This window comes from Passer domesticus, chromosome 7, assembly GCF_036417665.1.
Source record: "Passer domesticus isolate bPasDom1 chromosome 7, bPasDom1.hap1, whole genome shotgun sequence".
Taxonomy (NCBI): Eukaryota; Metazoa; Chordata; class Aves; order Passeriformes; family Passeridae; genus Passer; species Passer domesticus.
Window position 1 is genome coordinate 10,675,605 of NC_087480.1, and position 15,869 is coordinate 10,691,473.

General features: G+C 40.1%; 1 protein-coding gene across 1 annotated transcript in view; it reads right to left on the reverse strand.

Annotated features, from left to right (window-relative positions):
* The window catches only part of TENM1 (teneurin transmembrane protein 1), an 818,347-nt gene extending 810,944 nt beyond the window's left edge, over positions 1 to 7,403 (reverse strand). Inside the window, exon 1 of the mRNA XM_064426811.1 lies at positions 7,220 to 7,403. The gene's annotated coding sequence lies outside the window, so the exon portion shown is untranslated. The remainder of the gene's footprint in view (positions 1 to 7,219) is intronic.
* Between the last annotated feature and the right edge of the window lie 8,466 nt (positions 7,404 to 15,869).

The following is a 15,869-nucleotide window of genomic DNA, read 5'->3' on the forward strand; positions in this document are numbered from 1 at the left end:
TTTTTTTCAGTGAAAAGTTTGCCAGACAAAAATTCACGAAGCTGTTGATAGTTTTGAAATCAATTCAGTTGAGCCATCTTCCCACCCTGAAAGCTTTGCAATAGTTAAGATTGGAACTCTTTTTTTTGTGGGATTAAAGCTGAAGTTTTAGTTGATGATCTTCAACCAGCATAAATCATTACCTACATAACACTGGTGAAAAGTTTTAAACTGCCAAGAATAGCTCAGAGATCCTTTCTCAATTTCCATGCAGCTTCATTTTGCCAAAGTCAGGAATTTAGAGGCAAAGGCAATGGACCTTTCACTCTGATCTTCCAGCAGATGTGAAATTACTGCTCCAGTTCCAGTTAGGGAAGCATCATAAGGTAGTTTTATAGACAAAGGTGTGTAAGGACTTTGTTGCACAATATGAGCACCATCACTCATGAGAAGTCCCAAAATGCCACGTGAATCAATGTGTTTCTATTCATTCTGTAACAGTTCATTCTGCAGATCGAACACTGTTACTGCCGTGGGCAAAACCCTACAAAAATAACTGACTGACTGCAAACAGGGGCTCACATGGGGAGCATTTGGAGGTTAGGGTTCCTCAAGATAAATCACAAGGCCTAGGTGAAACTCTGCCAGCCATAATGTAGTAGAATCTCCAGGAAAAAAAAAAAAAATCTGATTTTTCATATTACCTTCAAATTCTTGACAATTTCTCAGCAGTACTATTTAAGGTGCTCTGCTGGTAACTTCCAGTACCACTGAGTGCTAACAATGTCATAAAGCATCAGTTTTATTGTTCAGTGCTAAAAAACAAGTACTGATGGCATTGATAGGATTAGCTGGTGATATTGCAACTGTCTTTGAAGAGGTATTTCTTGCTATCAACTTCAATCTCCAATTTTATAGACATATTTCTCTAGATAGATTTGGGAGTTTACCACCAACTAATGGAACAAGTTTACCTACTGTTTCAGTTAAAAGTTACTAAATTGCAAGTATGAGTTAATATTGAACTCAGTTTGGATGCACAGAGCCTTAACTGGTTTCCAGCTGGTGGAAATACCTTGCAGTGTTCCACTCAGGTTGCCATAATATTTGTGATAGGGGCTTATATTCCACCTTTTTCTTTTTTTTTCTAATTCCTGCAGAAGCCTAGAAACCTGTATGTTTAGTCACTCCCAAAACCACAGTTTTTAGATATTAATGTCCTCCTAAAACATGTAGAAAACTTCACAACATGCTATAGAAGAAGACAGAATTTATTTTACACATTACACCTTCATTGCAATAGCACTTAGAAGATGCAGATTCTCCTTCCATCCATTTAAAACATCATGAACTCGATGCTTCATTCCTGGTGTGTGAGCATACTGCCAAAAATACATTTCACATTCCATTCCCTCCACTTCTAACAAAATCCAATAACATTTTGGCTATTGTATCCTCACCTACCCTGCTATAAAGATACTAGTGCTGTTACAATACCCTACAAGAAAACACAGTAGACGCTGTTCTGTGCAGCACCGCAGCTCTGAATGCTGTTTATGTCGCCTTTCTAAGGGGTAATAGGTTTGGAACCTGCATATCCCATTTTCTCTTAGCTATTTCAGATCAGCACTCATTTGCATAGAGACAAGACACGCTGCTTTGCTTGTCTGGTTTGAGCTTTCAGCTTCAGACTCTGCTTAGTGGTCACACAGGTTGCCCACAGCATTTTAGTGTCTCCCACAGCCCCGCCGCTCTCAATGTCCTGCTCTGGATCAATTACTCCAGTCAATAACCATTTTTAGACTGTTTCATTTCTGCGTACAATACACCATCCAGTCTCTTTAACACATCATTTAAACCATTTCTGAACTGACAAATTCAAGAATTGTCTCATTCTCTCTTTTGATCCTCTTTATAGAGGCAGATACACTCAGCAGATACCAGAAAGGTAATTTTGTAGACTTTCCACAATCTCAGCAAATGTTTTGTCTGCTGATTTAATACCAGCTGTTAAGCTATCCAGCATGTTATAGGTTTTAGCCCTCATTACACGCTGTAAAAGTGTCACCTTTTTCTCATTACTCATATCATTTGTTATAATACATTGTTCCTATTGCCTGACACAGACCAGTCTCCAGAGCAGCATGAAGCATCTCTGCTTTACCCCAGCCCTGTGAGCTCCTCTCTATCCCTGCAGCGTTTGCCATTCTCAAGGTGCAAACCCTGGGATCTCTGTAACCCCTTGCTCCTGCTGCATGCTGGAATCAGGCCACCACAAACATCCACAATGCCTTATCTCTCCATGTTACAATGAAATTGGAAATTACACAATCTACAAACTTGTTTGTAGAAATTTCTGGGGGAAAAAAAAAATCAGCAAGCAAAACCCAAAATTACTAGACAAAAAGATGTTCTGTAATCGCCTAGCATCCTCTACCAAGAAGTTTAAACTGTTAGAAATTTATAAGTTTTTAAAGGGGTATTAAAAAGAATAGCTTAAGTGGGTTTAAAAGAATCACTGATCCTTTATGAATCAAATTCAGTTTCATTCAGTGTCTGTAATTACTCTAGAAAATTTAGGCTTATATGGTACAGTACTGTATTTGAGACACCAAGCATCAGAAAAGTTATATTTGAGAAAAGATTACTTGAAAAGCGGGTACTAAAATGTCAAATTGGTGCAAACCATCAGCAATGGGAAGCGCCTACCATAAAGATTCAGACCTTTCTGAACTGTACTGGGAATATGACAAGGGAACTTATTACTCAGTCGTTTATTGATAAAAAATTACCATGAAATTTATAATTACAAAAGTCTTCCTTCTATCCATGCAAGTCGCCCATAGTGATTTTTAGATTGTCTAACAATGTTAACAGAAAATTTGCTGTAACCTCTACTGCCAATTCAGCTTGCTTAAAAAACTCTATTCCCTTAAATAACCAAAACATGTTAAGTTTTATCAAGTCATAGTAGGAGCTTCAAATTTAGATTTTTTCCAAAAATTATCAGATATTTTAATTAAACAAAAAAATCCACCCACAAGACTGCTGCCTTCAGAGAATCTTAACAGTCAGCTTGTTTTGGAAATCAAGACACAGGAATACTTAAAAATCTAAAATGCTGATGCAATGTTTTGAAAGCACCTCTTTTGAGGGGAAACAGATAAGCTGTAGTTCTAAGAAACTTCTTATGTGAGGTTTAAAAGCTTTTGATTACAAAAGGGAGTCATTCATGGTAAATAAATTGGGAGGAGGGGGTTAGAACAGTGGTATATCTGGATTTAAGTTGTAGTATTAACTGGGTAAACAAACAGTCCTGTAAATAACAGACTGTGTGTTTGAGTCTACTTAAAATGACTCAAACATTCAGTGAGTGTTAGCTCACTGAAAGCAAAACTGAGATTAAGAGCTCTATGTACCTTCATACCAGAAGATTCTTAGGCTGTAAAAATTTATCTGAGAAAATACTGGGGTGAAAGGCTAAATGTATCAAGTTGTCAGAAGGATTATTAATTCCTTTCTGAGACCAAGAGATAAAGCCTAGAAGACAGAGCATTAGCAAGGGAATTGCGAGTATGATGCAACAAACTCATGGAAGGAAACACAAGCTAAAAGGAAGAGACAAATTTTGAGATTAGACAGCAGCTTGTCTCAGATAGCAGAAATCAAGTGTATTATTGAAGGTCTGGTAGAGGAGCATTAGAGAACAGGGGAGTGTAATAACAAGATCAGTTAGAAATATGGAGAAAGTATTTCTTCACATTAAGGTTCATAGTAATAGCCCTCCCTACCTCAGCCTTTATTCCAGAATAAAAAGAATGAACTCAAAAAACATTGAACATGCTGTACAGCAGAATTCAAGGCTACACAGAGCTGGGAGGGCAATACCAGCATTTGGGGCCAGCTGCTGCACAACACTACCTTGTCTGACTTGGGGCAGTCAAACCAGAAAAACTGGCCTTTCTACCCCAATAAATCCCTGCTTGCAGATTGTTACCAGAAAGACAGTGCTAAGAATACCCTTAGATCATTTAAAAAGTTGGAAATTGTGAAATTGTTTGGTTTTTTTCCCCAGCAAATATTAGGTGCAATCAGAAAGATAACAAAACAAAAAGATTCTCTAAAGAGTACTCCCAAGTTTTAAAATTTATAGGCATAAATCTACTGTCTTTGCCTAATATGCCCAAGGAAAAGGAAAAATATTGGATTTCCTGAGAATTTTTAAAAGGAGAAATACTCTACTGAACATGTCTCCAAAGACAGCTTCCTTCAAAGCTGAAGCACCAGAAGCTATCCACTACATTTCCATACTTCATTTATTTAGGAGGAAATCTCTATTGTTAACAACAGTGGTGAGGAAAAAACAAAGAGAAGCAAAGAAAGATGAGAATTGGTCATTACAGACATAAATTTTCACAGAACCAAATCAATTATTTTGAACATGCTAAGAATGTCTAAGCAGAGAGAAGAAAAGAGGGAATGAGTTCAAAGGAATATCATAAGAAAGGCAAACAAAGTGCAAGGTATCCTTCAGGAAGAACTGGGCTGAGGCCAGTGTGAGCATTATGACATCCCTGTTTTTCTTCAAGATTAACTAAGTGTCCATGACACAAGTGACCTTGCTTCTCAATGGATCAGCTGAGCCACTCACCAGCTAATTCAACATCTTCCTAGAAATAAAGTTGCTTAGGTATGAACAACAGCAGGAAAATTAATGAATGTTTTATCCTGGTACTGTCTTGAATCAGGATGTTCAAACCTTCTGTTGAATCCATATACCTGCAAATATTTTCATGAATTGAAATTTTTTTCTCATAAATCTTTCTGCAAATCTTAATTCCACTTAATTTTGGGTAAACATTTGCACGTTTGCACCAGGAAACATTGTGATTAAGTCACAATTATCCAGCTAAAAACCAGAAAAGACCATCAAACCATGGGATACAGTTCCAGCCAGACAGCTAGACACAAACAAAGCAGGAAGCGTATGACAGAGTGTTTACAATTTACAGAGAGCTACAAATACTCTCAGAAATTAAAAACCCGTTTGTGGGTAATTGGAAAACAGAAAGCACAGAATACTGCTGTTGACTCACGAACATTTCATTTATCTTTCAGCTTCATTTCAGCACTGAGAAAACAACATTACACTCTCTGCAGTGTTCAGGAATCCCTTATGTCCTGCAGATTGCAGTTAAATCCACACTTTTCTGTTCGGAGCAGTGGAGATCTTCATTTTCTCTATCTTCCCCATTTCCTAACACTTTTCATTCACTAGGCTGCAATGCTATCAGAAAACACTTTAGCTAAAAAAGCACATCTTAGTATTATTCTATTTTCTGTCATCTGCTGGTTTTGCTTTTGGGCCACTGTGGTTATCTGTAATGGCAAACAATAACTGTGACGTTTTACGGCATTGAGGTGAACCTGAAGATGGAAAATTACAGGAGATTACTTGAAAGTTAAGCCTCCAAATCCTAGAACTTTTTGTATTTAGGACAGATCATCTTTGATAGGGAAATACTGGAAGTAGAAACTTCCAATAAAAAAAAAAATCACTTATGGGATTCTCAATATAAAAACTAGTGTTTTTATTCCCAGAGGTTAAAATAAGATGGAATCTCTTTTCCTGATATTTCAGTCCATTTTTTCTCCTGGGCTAGTAGTCACTGAATGAGACAAGAGCAAATATACCCAAAAAGGGAACAATAGAGAGAAATTATGACATTTATAAAGTGATTGGCTTGGGCAGAAGGGAAGTAAGGAAGGAATATAGAGTGAGATCCATTTCACTTAAGCCTCACACAAAGGACCCATAAAGGAAGGAAGGAGTTACAAAGACATGGTTTATTGACTGCTCACCACCAAGACAGAGTTTTCCTGTATAAATTCTTTCTTAGAAGGTTAATTAAAAAAGGGTTAGGGCCATGATCCGAAAACCCTTTATTCACTACCATAATCCTTATTCACATAAGGGATTCCATTGATTTCAGTGGACATGGGATTGCTCATGGGGTTTAAGGTTTGCAGAACTAGACCCTGTGGTTCTGAAGCATTAAAACTGGCAGTACTTTTGGATAACAATACAGCCAGTCCAGGCAGAGCAGCACAGCTCAGCCTAAGCACAGGAGCAATGTGGAGCTGTGCTATGGACTGACTCTTATTACAGGACAGAACAAATGGGTGGCAGTCATGTTACAAACCTGCATGTATACATATACACCATTTAATAGTTTAGACTTGGTTTAGTACTCAGACCATACATGCCAAAGTAACACCCCTTTGTCCAAAACACTGCCTGTGTGTCCATGCCCAGCTCAGGGCTGAAAGCACAGCATGGGGTTACAGTGGGCACTGCTGCACACTGCAGAGGACGGAGACTTAAAGCATCAGCTCCCCTTAAACTCAGCACAAATTTCCATAGCACCAGGATCAGCAGCAAGAGCCCTCGACAAACACACCTGCTCTTAATCTCACAACTAAAATCCTCTTTGTAGCCCACTCTTTCCTCGTCTTGTTCTGCCTCTCTGTCCCTTTACAGATGCCAGCTAGAAGATGCACAAAAAACATTTAAGTCATCTTTATGCATCATGTGCATGCTCCATGAAGTTATTCCATACATCATTAGTGGGAAGGACAGGAGTATAAAAAAAAATACTTTGTGTATGTGTGAAATGTGGGATGACACTTAGCAGAATTAAAGGATTAACCAAAGTAGGAATGCTATATCTAAAACACTGGCATTTCTAGCAACAGGAGAAAAATAGAATTTTGGAGAAATAATAGTGATTCATTAAATGAAAACTATTTCTGAGAAGGCCACAACCTTATATAAAGTAATCCCTTCATAAACATCAGCCTAATCTATACCACAACCAAAAAACACTATGATGCTTTTTCTTTAAGAAATTCCATAAAGGTATAGGGACAGAAATCACTGGCAGTATTATCAAAATATGAAGGCACAGATATATAGAAGACTCCCAAACATAAGGTACTGCTTTAGTAGGCACAAGAAACAGAGATCCAACTCCCTTCCCAGATAACACAGGAATATCAGGGGCACAGACTACTTCCAATACAAACATCATTAAAAAACAACACAAAAAATATTGCAACATATTTTTCTTCAAACCTCCTCATATTTAAGTATAACAACAACAAAAAGAGAAAAAAAAAGGATCAATCTGTGCTTCAGGAAAGGTGCTGCAGGCCACAACATAGAAAAATCTTATCATACCTTTTGCAGCCTGCTCTGACGAACACTTCAAACACAGAAGGGTGATCAATAAATCCTCATGAAAGTTAAGCCAAGAGCACTCAAAGCCTTTCCACCTCTGTAGCTGGCATCACATCCATCCTTTGGTAGCAGGACACTCCAACACAACCAGCAATTTACTACAGCACCTCCCCACTTCTGATGAGGCAGCACTTAACCATGCACATAAGGAGAAACACAGGTGTTGATCCTTTCCTAACAGCCTGAGCTTTAGGGGATCTCTGGTGAGTGACTGCCTGAATCTGAGGTTACAGCTGTTTGCTGTTTGAATTCTGTGGAATTCACCTCTCCATATTTTGTCTATTCACTTCTTGAACCCATCAAGCTTTCAGCATCCACAGTATCTGTTAGCAGTGAGTTCCACATTTTAGTTAAGCTTTGTGAAAACAGTTAATTCCTCCTGAGTTTCCTTTTTTTCCTTGTTGGATTTTTGAGCAGCCTATCTGAAAAGTTCACAAGGTGCCCCATATCATGAAAACAAGGAGCAAACTCATAGAGCTACAGCAAGGCCAGGGAAGGGCAGGAAAGCTACTGCATAGGGAGCACCATGGCACTTCCTGGGGCAAAGAAACTTCCTCCTGGGACAGGAGCTACTGGCAGGCACAGAGTACAAGATTACAGAAACACAGTGCAATGTGAAGAAAGCAATAAGGATTTTTTTTTTCTCTTAAGATTAGGATCAGACTAAGGAAGCAATGTTATTTTACATTCACAACTATTGGCAACTACATTGTATTTATGCAGCCACAAATGAGGAAAGTGTGTGATTGACTACATAGATTTTATAGTTCTAAGAATAATCTAAATCTAGGCATATGCTTTATGATTAAAAAAAAAAATAAAGGGGGTGTAAATATTTATTTATCCAAAGAGACGCTTTAGATGTAACAAGCATAGGTTTTAAGAACTTACAGAAAAGCTAGTAGGGGCATGGAAAAGATTTTCATTCTAAATAAAGTATTTGTTGTCAAAAGTCAGTATTTTTGGAGTGAGAAATAAGGAGCAAATTTTTCTCAGCGAGAGTAGCTAATATCTGAGATAGCAATATGAATTTATTACAAGTTAAAAGTTAAGTAGAAACTAACTTTTTTTCTAACAGACAGACCCTGGTCAAGTATTAAAACCATATCAGGATTTAGTGCAGTGAAATTTTATGAATGGTGTTACAGAAGAGGCCAGAGCAGACAATAATCCTTTCTGGTCTTAAAATATACAGCCACTTCCATTTTCTGTGAATGTATTAAAGTAACCTCAGTTCCCAACAAGTACTTTCACCAGTGACAAATCTCCAGTGGAAAAATGTTGATAGCTGCACAGGTGTGACAAAAAAACCCTGGGAAAACCTGTTTTCTAGGTGGGAACAGAAGGTGGTTTCTGTTGGAGATTTGTTTGGTAGTTATGAATACCAGATACAAGACAATGTCAGTTAAAGATGACTTGAGCAGATGGATGGCAGAGTGCATGCACTGTGAAGTGATGTTAATTGAATGGCCTGGGATTTTGTTTAAAAATCTTTAAATGAGTAATTGGAAAATAATTAAAGAAGTGACTACAATCTGCAAATTCCAGGGTTGCCAGCTGGGAAGTGGGATTGGAGCTACATGAAACACAGTTTTGGGGGCTTCCCTGATTTTCACACAAGAAAGCTCAAGATATACTTTTTTGTGTATTTCTCTAGGAGCATAAGTGACTGTTTTGATGCAAAATAGGTTTTTTATAATAGTTTTCATATTGCCAGGATCTCAAACTATCATACTCTATTTAGAGTATCATCATGTCTGTAAGCAAAACATTAGACTGCTAGAGCTGAGCTTTATTAACATTTCATCAGCAAATTTGAATGAATGGGCAGCAGAGACAGGGGCTGCTGTCAGCGACCAGGAAAGGCCCTGGCAGGGCTGTGAGGGTGACAGACATGGCACAGATCTGTTATCCCTGCTGGAAAGAACACTGATTTACACATGTGCTCAGAGCCATCTGGGTTCACTTCACACATGGGGTGGAGCTGAGTTTCACTGCACAGGTGGCCAGAAGTGATGCACACATAGGAACGCTGACCCCAGGTTTTCAGCCAAAAGAGCTAACAGGTTTTTCCCTTTTATGTTCTGCTCATGGAAATCAATGTTAAGTCATGCAGTGCACATTTCATGTGCTAATCTTCTTCTTCAGCCTCTCTTTTCCTCCCTAAGTCAATGCTGAAAAGAAATAGTGTTTTTACTAATAAAATGAGACACAAAATATAGAAAAAGGGCCAGATACTCAGCAGTCCTAGGACAGTAGAGGCAGCTTTTCAGAGGTCTCCCTGCATGGTGCTGTGGCTGTTATCTATACTAATCCCTGTAGTGCTCATTTTCAATATCTTAGCACTGGAATCCCAGATCCTCTTGAAATTATTGGAAAGCTTGGTTGGTTTGACTCCCTTTCTGGGGCTGGGACCAATTCCTAGCTCAGGCCATGCAAAAAATGTGAGGGGAACCAGCCCTGTGTTGTGTGGTTCTCTCGATCACAGAGCAACTTGCAGTTTGGAAAAGACTCTGACATAGCCAGGAACCACTGCAGAGGATGGAGATGCTCTGTTCCAAAAGATTTACATGACAGCCTTGACACCCATGGGAAACTTCCTTCTGTAAAACGTTTAGAGACACAGGGTTCTTCAGCTCTGACACTGTGATTAATAGTGTTTTGTATCAAAAAGCTGAACCCAGACAGGCTGAGTGTAAAATGGGTAGTTCACAGTGTGGTTATTGCACTGCTTCTGCATTTATAGTAAGGGAGCAGCGTTCAGAAACCAGTATGTGGGTCATGGCCCTATTTGGAAAGTTAATACTGAAGATTGCTGTTCTCAAAAGACAAATTAAGCTTAATAACCTTCCTCCTTTCCCCTTTCCTTTCCTTTCCTTTCCTTTCCTTTCCTTTCCTTTCCTTTCCTTTCCTTTCCTTTCCTTTCCTTTCCTTTCCTTTCCTTTCCTTTCCTTTCCTTTCCTTTCCTTTCCTTTCCTTTCCTTTCCTTTCCTTTCCTTTCCTTTCCTTTCCTTTCCTTTCCTTTCCTTTCCTTTCCTTTCCTTTCCTTGTAATTTCAAAGAGTCAGAGTTGGTTTCCATGTGTCTGATTGCCAAGTGAGCCCCTACCCAGGGCTTCATCACCCTGCACTTGCCCCCTGCTCTGACTCCAGGGATAGGGTTACTTGTGACATGCCAGGATTTCCTGCCTGTGCAATAGGAAATGCTGGATATCTCTGGTACCACTATGTGGCAGCTGTTGAGGAATGGTGACTTTTCTAGTTGGTACTGCTGAAACATCCCACACCTCTTGCAATTCCCAAAGTGAAGCCTCAGCATCAACTCGCTGAAATGGTTCCCATTAACCACTTGCCCCAGCTCCTGCCCTCAGTGCATTCCTCTATGCATGCTGCTTCACAGCATTCCCATCCAGAGCACCTCCATTTCAGGAGATGCACTTTGGGGACTGCTAAAGCCCTGATGCCTTTCACAGCTCCAGTAAAGAGCAGCAATAAATGTAAGGAAGGGAGAGAGAGGCACTGAGCATTCAGGCCGCTCCTGTTCTCTGCAGCTGCCTGTGGAGACAAAGTGTGAGGAGAGAAACTCAGCTCAGCTCCTCATCATGCTTAGGAAACAGACCAAAAACAAACACTCACCTGTTTAGACTGATACAGCAAGGAGAACAGCAGGAAAGCATTGGAATACAGAAAAAAAATTTAAAAAAAAAAAATATCCAGGTATTTTGAATCCAAACGCTGATGGACTGAATCCCAGTTTGAGTTAACTTTCAGAAATATTTCTCTTTCTGCTGTAGGCATTTAATTGATTAACAACAGCCTGTAGTGCTTGATGCCAAGGTTTCTTCCCCAGCAGCAGTGGGATTGATGTGCTCCCTTGTCCCTGGCCAGCTCCTGGCCACTGGCCTGGCTCGGTGCTGCCAAGTGTGTTTTCACAGAAATATCCCAGTACTTCTTTGTCTGCTTCCCAAATATGTTCTGGAAAATGTTCTTTCTATAGGGAGAATTTACAGAAGATCTAATAAAAGTGACTGAGACAAAAAAGATAAATACTGCCAGTAACTTTGTGGGCTTTCAAAGCAGCAAAAGGGAAGCTGATATTGAGAACCTCCAGCAAAAAGGTGACTAAAAATGTACAGCAGGAGTTGGGGCTAAAGCCACCCTCTATCCCCCAAAGGCCTCTGAAATGGCTGCACTGGCATGGAAGTTCTTTTAAGTTTCTCAGATACTTAAATGATATTAATTAGAAACATGCTGTATTTCCTGGAATGTCTTGAAGGTTTGCCAACTTCTTAGCTCTCCTTTTGAGGAAACTCCACTGAAAGCAAAGCAAATTAATGGTGCTGAAAACCTCTGCATTTCTGGAAAGTGGATGCTTTTCCAGACAGTGCAGCCATACCCTGGGCAGCAGGGATGCCCTGCAGTGCCATGGCTCCAGGGGTGCTCCCCAGATCCCAGGCACATTCCTCCTTTCCTCAGCCCACACCTGAGTCCCATGAGGTACCTTGTGGGTACTGACTTTGTTTTGCAAACTCAACTTCTCAGCTGCACCTTGGGCCTCCATGACAGACTGCAGAAGGTGGCCATTCCCAGAGTCATGGAGCAGACAGGGATGGTGGGGAAACAGAGAGTATTTAGACTATCACAGAGTGGTTTGCACTGGAAGGGACCTTAAAGATCACCTAGCTCCAACTCCCTGCCATGCACAGGGATGCCACCCACCAGATCAGGTTGCTCCAAGCACCAGTGAACCTAGCCTTGAATACTTCCAGAGATAGAGTATCCACAGTTTCCCTGAGCAACTGTTCCAGCGCCTCACCACTCTCACAGGGAAGAATTTCTTCCCCTTATGTGATCTAAACCTAGCCTCTTTCAGTTTAAAGCCATTCCTCCTTGTTCTATCACTTCATGCCCTTATCAAAAGTCCCTCTCCAGGTCTCTTGTAGCACCTTTAGATACTGGAAGGTGCCATAAGGTTTCCCTGAAGCCTTCTCTTCTCCAGGCTGAACAACTCAACCCTCTCAGCCTGCATTCACAGGAGCAGTGCTCCAGCCCCTCTGTGATGCCCTATTGAACACAAGCTCTGGAAAGAAGATCTCTGAATTCTACCTGAACTGTCAGGGGGGAAGAGGTGTGTCCATGCTGGCTCTGTGCAGAGCTGAAGCACAGTCCCACTACCAATTCCCTCAGTGAGGCTGATGGCACCCACAGGTCTCAGGGAGGTGACTTCACTCAGCAGATCCTGATAAACCTTGTCATGTCTTTTCACTGACAATTTAAAGCTCTTCCATTCTTCACTTCTTATCTGAAAAGAAGTGACATTTAATTCCAATGAGAGCTACAAGCATTTATACCTATAGACTTTGTCCTTAAATTTTCTTAATGCCAAAATGGCCCCTCTTTTTCTGATAACAATATTGTATCTTTGAGGTGTGTTTCTTGTCATGTCCTATTGTGATGAATCACACAGTGCCATGCCAGTCACCATAGGGAAGCAGATATAAAACAAATGATCCTCCAAAAAGGAACAAAACATTTATGAAACAAAGCATTGGATGCTCCTTGTCTCAGCTTTGCTAATATTGAGGGGCTGTTTTCCATCCAATACAGACAGCACAGTCTGCAGGCATTACAACACAAATCACCTCCACAGAGTGACTTGCAAGTTTCAAACTGATTTTTTCAAGTTGAGTTTTTGAGACCTGCACTTCAAAGCCATAAGGGAAAATATATTGTATTACATTATCAATATGTGTAGCAGGCTGGAAAAGCTTCTCCGTAGGGATCTGAAAACCATTATAGTAAATTTGTACTTCATAATAAAAAATGTTTATTTCTAGAATAAATCAAAACCAGAAGCACTTTTTGCTTTAGAGCTGGTGAGATGAGTGAGGGTTTCAGGTGTCTGAATCCAATGGCTTGAGAGCTCAACCATAAATCACAGAGATAAGACAAAAAGCACCCTCCTGTCCTCCAGTTCCTAATGTGTAATCAGCTGCTTGGGAAAGTTAAATGACATCTTAAAAGACAAAGACTATAGCACCACTTATGTTCTTAATCTTAAAGGTATTATGAAAAGGCAGATACTCAACCTGCCTGTTGCTTTCAAAGGAATATCTATCTTTTCTTGGGCATATGTGAGCAGGCAGGACTTGATTGCAGGGCCTGTGTGACAGAGCTTGTGCATCTGGTCCTGCATTATTTCTGCAACGTGCAGCTGCAGGAGACACGTGCAGACACAGCAAAGGAAATGTAGTCTTTCTCCCCCAAAGGAAACAAGACATCTGTCCTTGTACTGGGCAAAGCTGCGTTGTCAATCTTGACACCTTGTGTTTAAATAATGGATAAAAGTGGTTGCTTTGTTACATGTAGATACTAAAACTCCATCTGTACATACTGTTCCATACATTGCTAAAGGAAAGTTGAACCCTGAATCTATCAAGGCTGAGCATTTTTTAGTCTCCCGATGCTGCTGCAGCATTTCTCTTCTCTCCCTCACTTCTGTTCTCTCTCCCCTTGTCATCTCCCCTCTATTTTGATCCTGTTTCTTCCTTTGCCTTTATCTTTCCTCTTTGTGCTCCTCCTCCTCTTTCCACTGCTATCTCAAATTATTTCTCCTGCTAGATCTTCCTTCTGTCATCAGGGGGGTTCTTTCTTTCTCTAGAAATGCTTGATTCTGCTAAGTGCAGACAAGGCTCCCCGTTGTCTCATGACAAGAGGGGCTGAAGGACGCTGTATTAGATTGCAGAGGAAGGCTGCCACGAGTGGAACTCTGCTCCAGAAGCAGCAGAACAAACAACAAAAAGACCGAGGAGTGGATAACACATAGGTGTGCCATGTTGGGTACTCATCTTCTCCTGGAGAGACCTTAAAACTGTTTTGCCTTGCCTTGCCTAGGGTTTTGTGCTGCCACAGCTGTGGTAACCAGAAAAAAACAAAAACAGGCAGGCAACTTCATGATGCTCATCCCAAGAAACACAGAATGGAAGAGGAAATATGGGAGTGATGATGCTGCTGAGCCTTTCAGGTGATTCTTTTCTGCAGACAAATATGACAGTCTGTAAAAGTGGATGGGAGGTGAGAGCTACCAACGCTGGTAGCTACCAGTACTGACCTCTCCTGTGAGGGGGTTGTGGTGTGACTGCTGCTCCTCTCCTGCTGAGCTGTGCAATTTCCCAGTTTCCAACAAAATGCCAATATTTTAATATTTCTTTCTTAGATAAGAAGTAAAAACTTAAGCCATCTATCTACATTTTCTTCTGGGTTTCCAGACAGTATTAAGTTTGAAAATTCTGAAATTGTTTATCTCCTTCAGTCACCAGCCAGCCATGGATGCCCTTCAGTGCCAGAGAGGAGCAGCTGTGGGGGAATTCCTTCATTCTGCTGCAGTCATAGAGCCCAATGTGCAGGTCAGAAATGAGTCTGTGCTGCTGGAAACCAGTGCACATAATTTTAAAAGTTTGTGTTAGCATTTTTTTCAACTGAAGAAGAAAAAGTAATAAAGTATTCCTTTAAATCTGAATTCCCATGTGGATGCAAATAAATGCATAATTAAAAAACCCAAAATGCTTCAGATGTGTGAAGCAGAAAATATTTCAATTGCACTCAATTTGCCTCATTGGAAAAAAAGAGGAAACAACAACAACAAAAAGGAAAAAAAGAAAAACTGGGAATATACTTTTCAATTACATAATTATAAGGGAAGGAAATTCTTGGCCACCTCTGAGTTACTTTTCAAATTGAAACACTACTGGGCCAAAGTCCACAACCTTGAAATGAGTTCCCACACATGGAAAGGTGAATCAAAACTTTTCCATTCTTTCTCCTCTGAAAAAATAAAATGTTTATGTTGTTAATGTTATTGTTGTTCTGTGAGCTACCACACATTATCCAACAAATCTGCTTGGTGCAGTAGAGCAACCATACAGCATGAGTTAAAAGAAAAAAATCTTAGCACATAAATTTTACTCTACTTTAGTTATTTCTATTTAGCAAAAATCCTGTGATAATGTAATAGCTCGGGATTACAGCACCTTCATCACCACCACAAAGGGCTTGTCGGCCTCAAGTGCTTTACTCCAAGGTAATTGATGGCTAAAGGACTCAAGCTATGTAATGGAGTTACAGACAGCATTGCAAGTACTGCTTTGCTTTGTTCCACCTAATGATGTTTTGTGCAGCCTGTCTTAATTAGGATGGATGGAGAGCTTTTTGCAGCAGTGCTACTCACTTGAATGAGCTATAACAATGTACAAGACAGGCAGAGATGAGGATTAGTACATTTGCCTTTGTGTAAAAAGAGAAAGAGAACAGAGACTTGACCTCATCTGAAATTTACAGAATTTTCATTAAGCTTTCTATCCAAGTCACCCATCTTGACATGGCAAACTTAAAGACTCCACGTTTTGGTTTTTTTCCCCAATAAGGACAGAGCAGTAGCCTATTTTTCTCAGCTAAGTAACACGCTAAATTTCCAGCTTCTTGGCTGTGACAATATTTTACCTTACGTTAATCGGCCAGTGTTAGCAAAATTGTTGGGAGTGAAGAGGGGGAGAGGAGGATTAAGACAAGGTCACCTTTCTTCCCATCATGGTT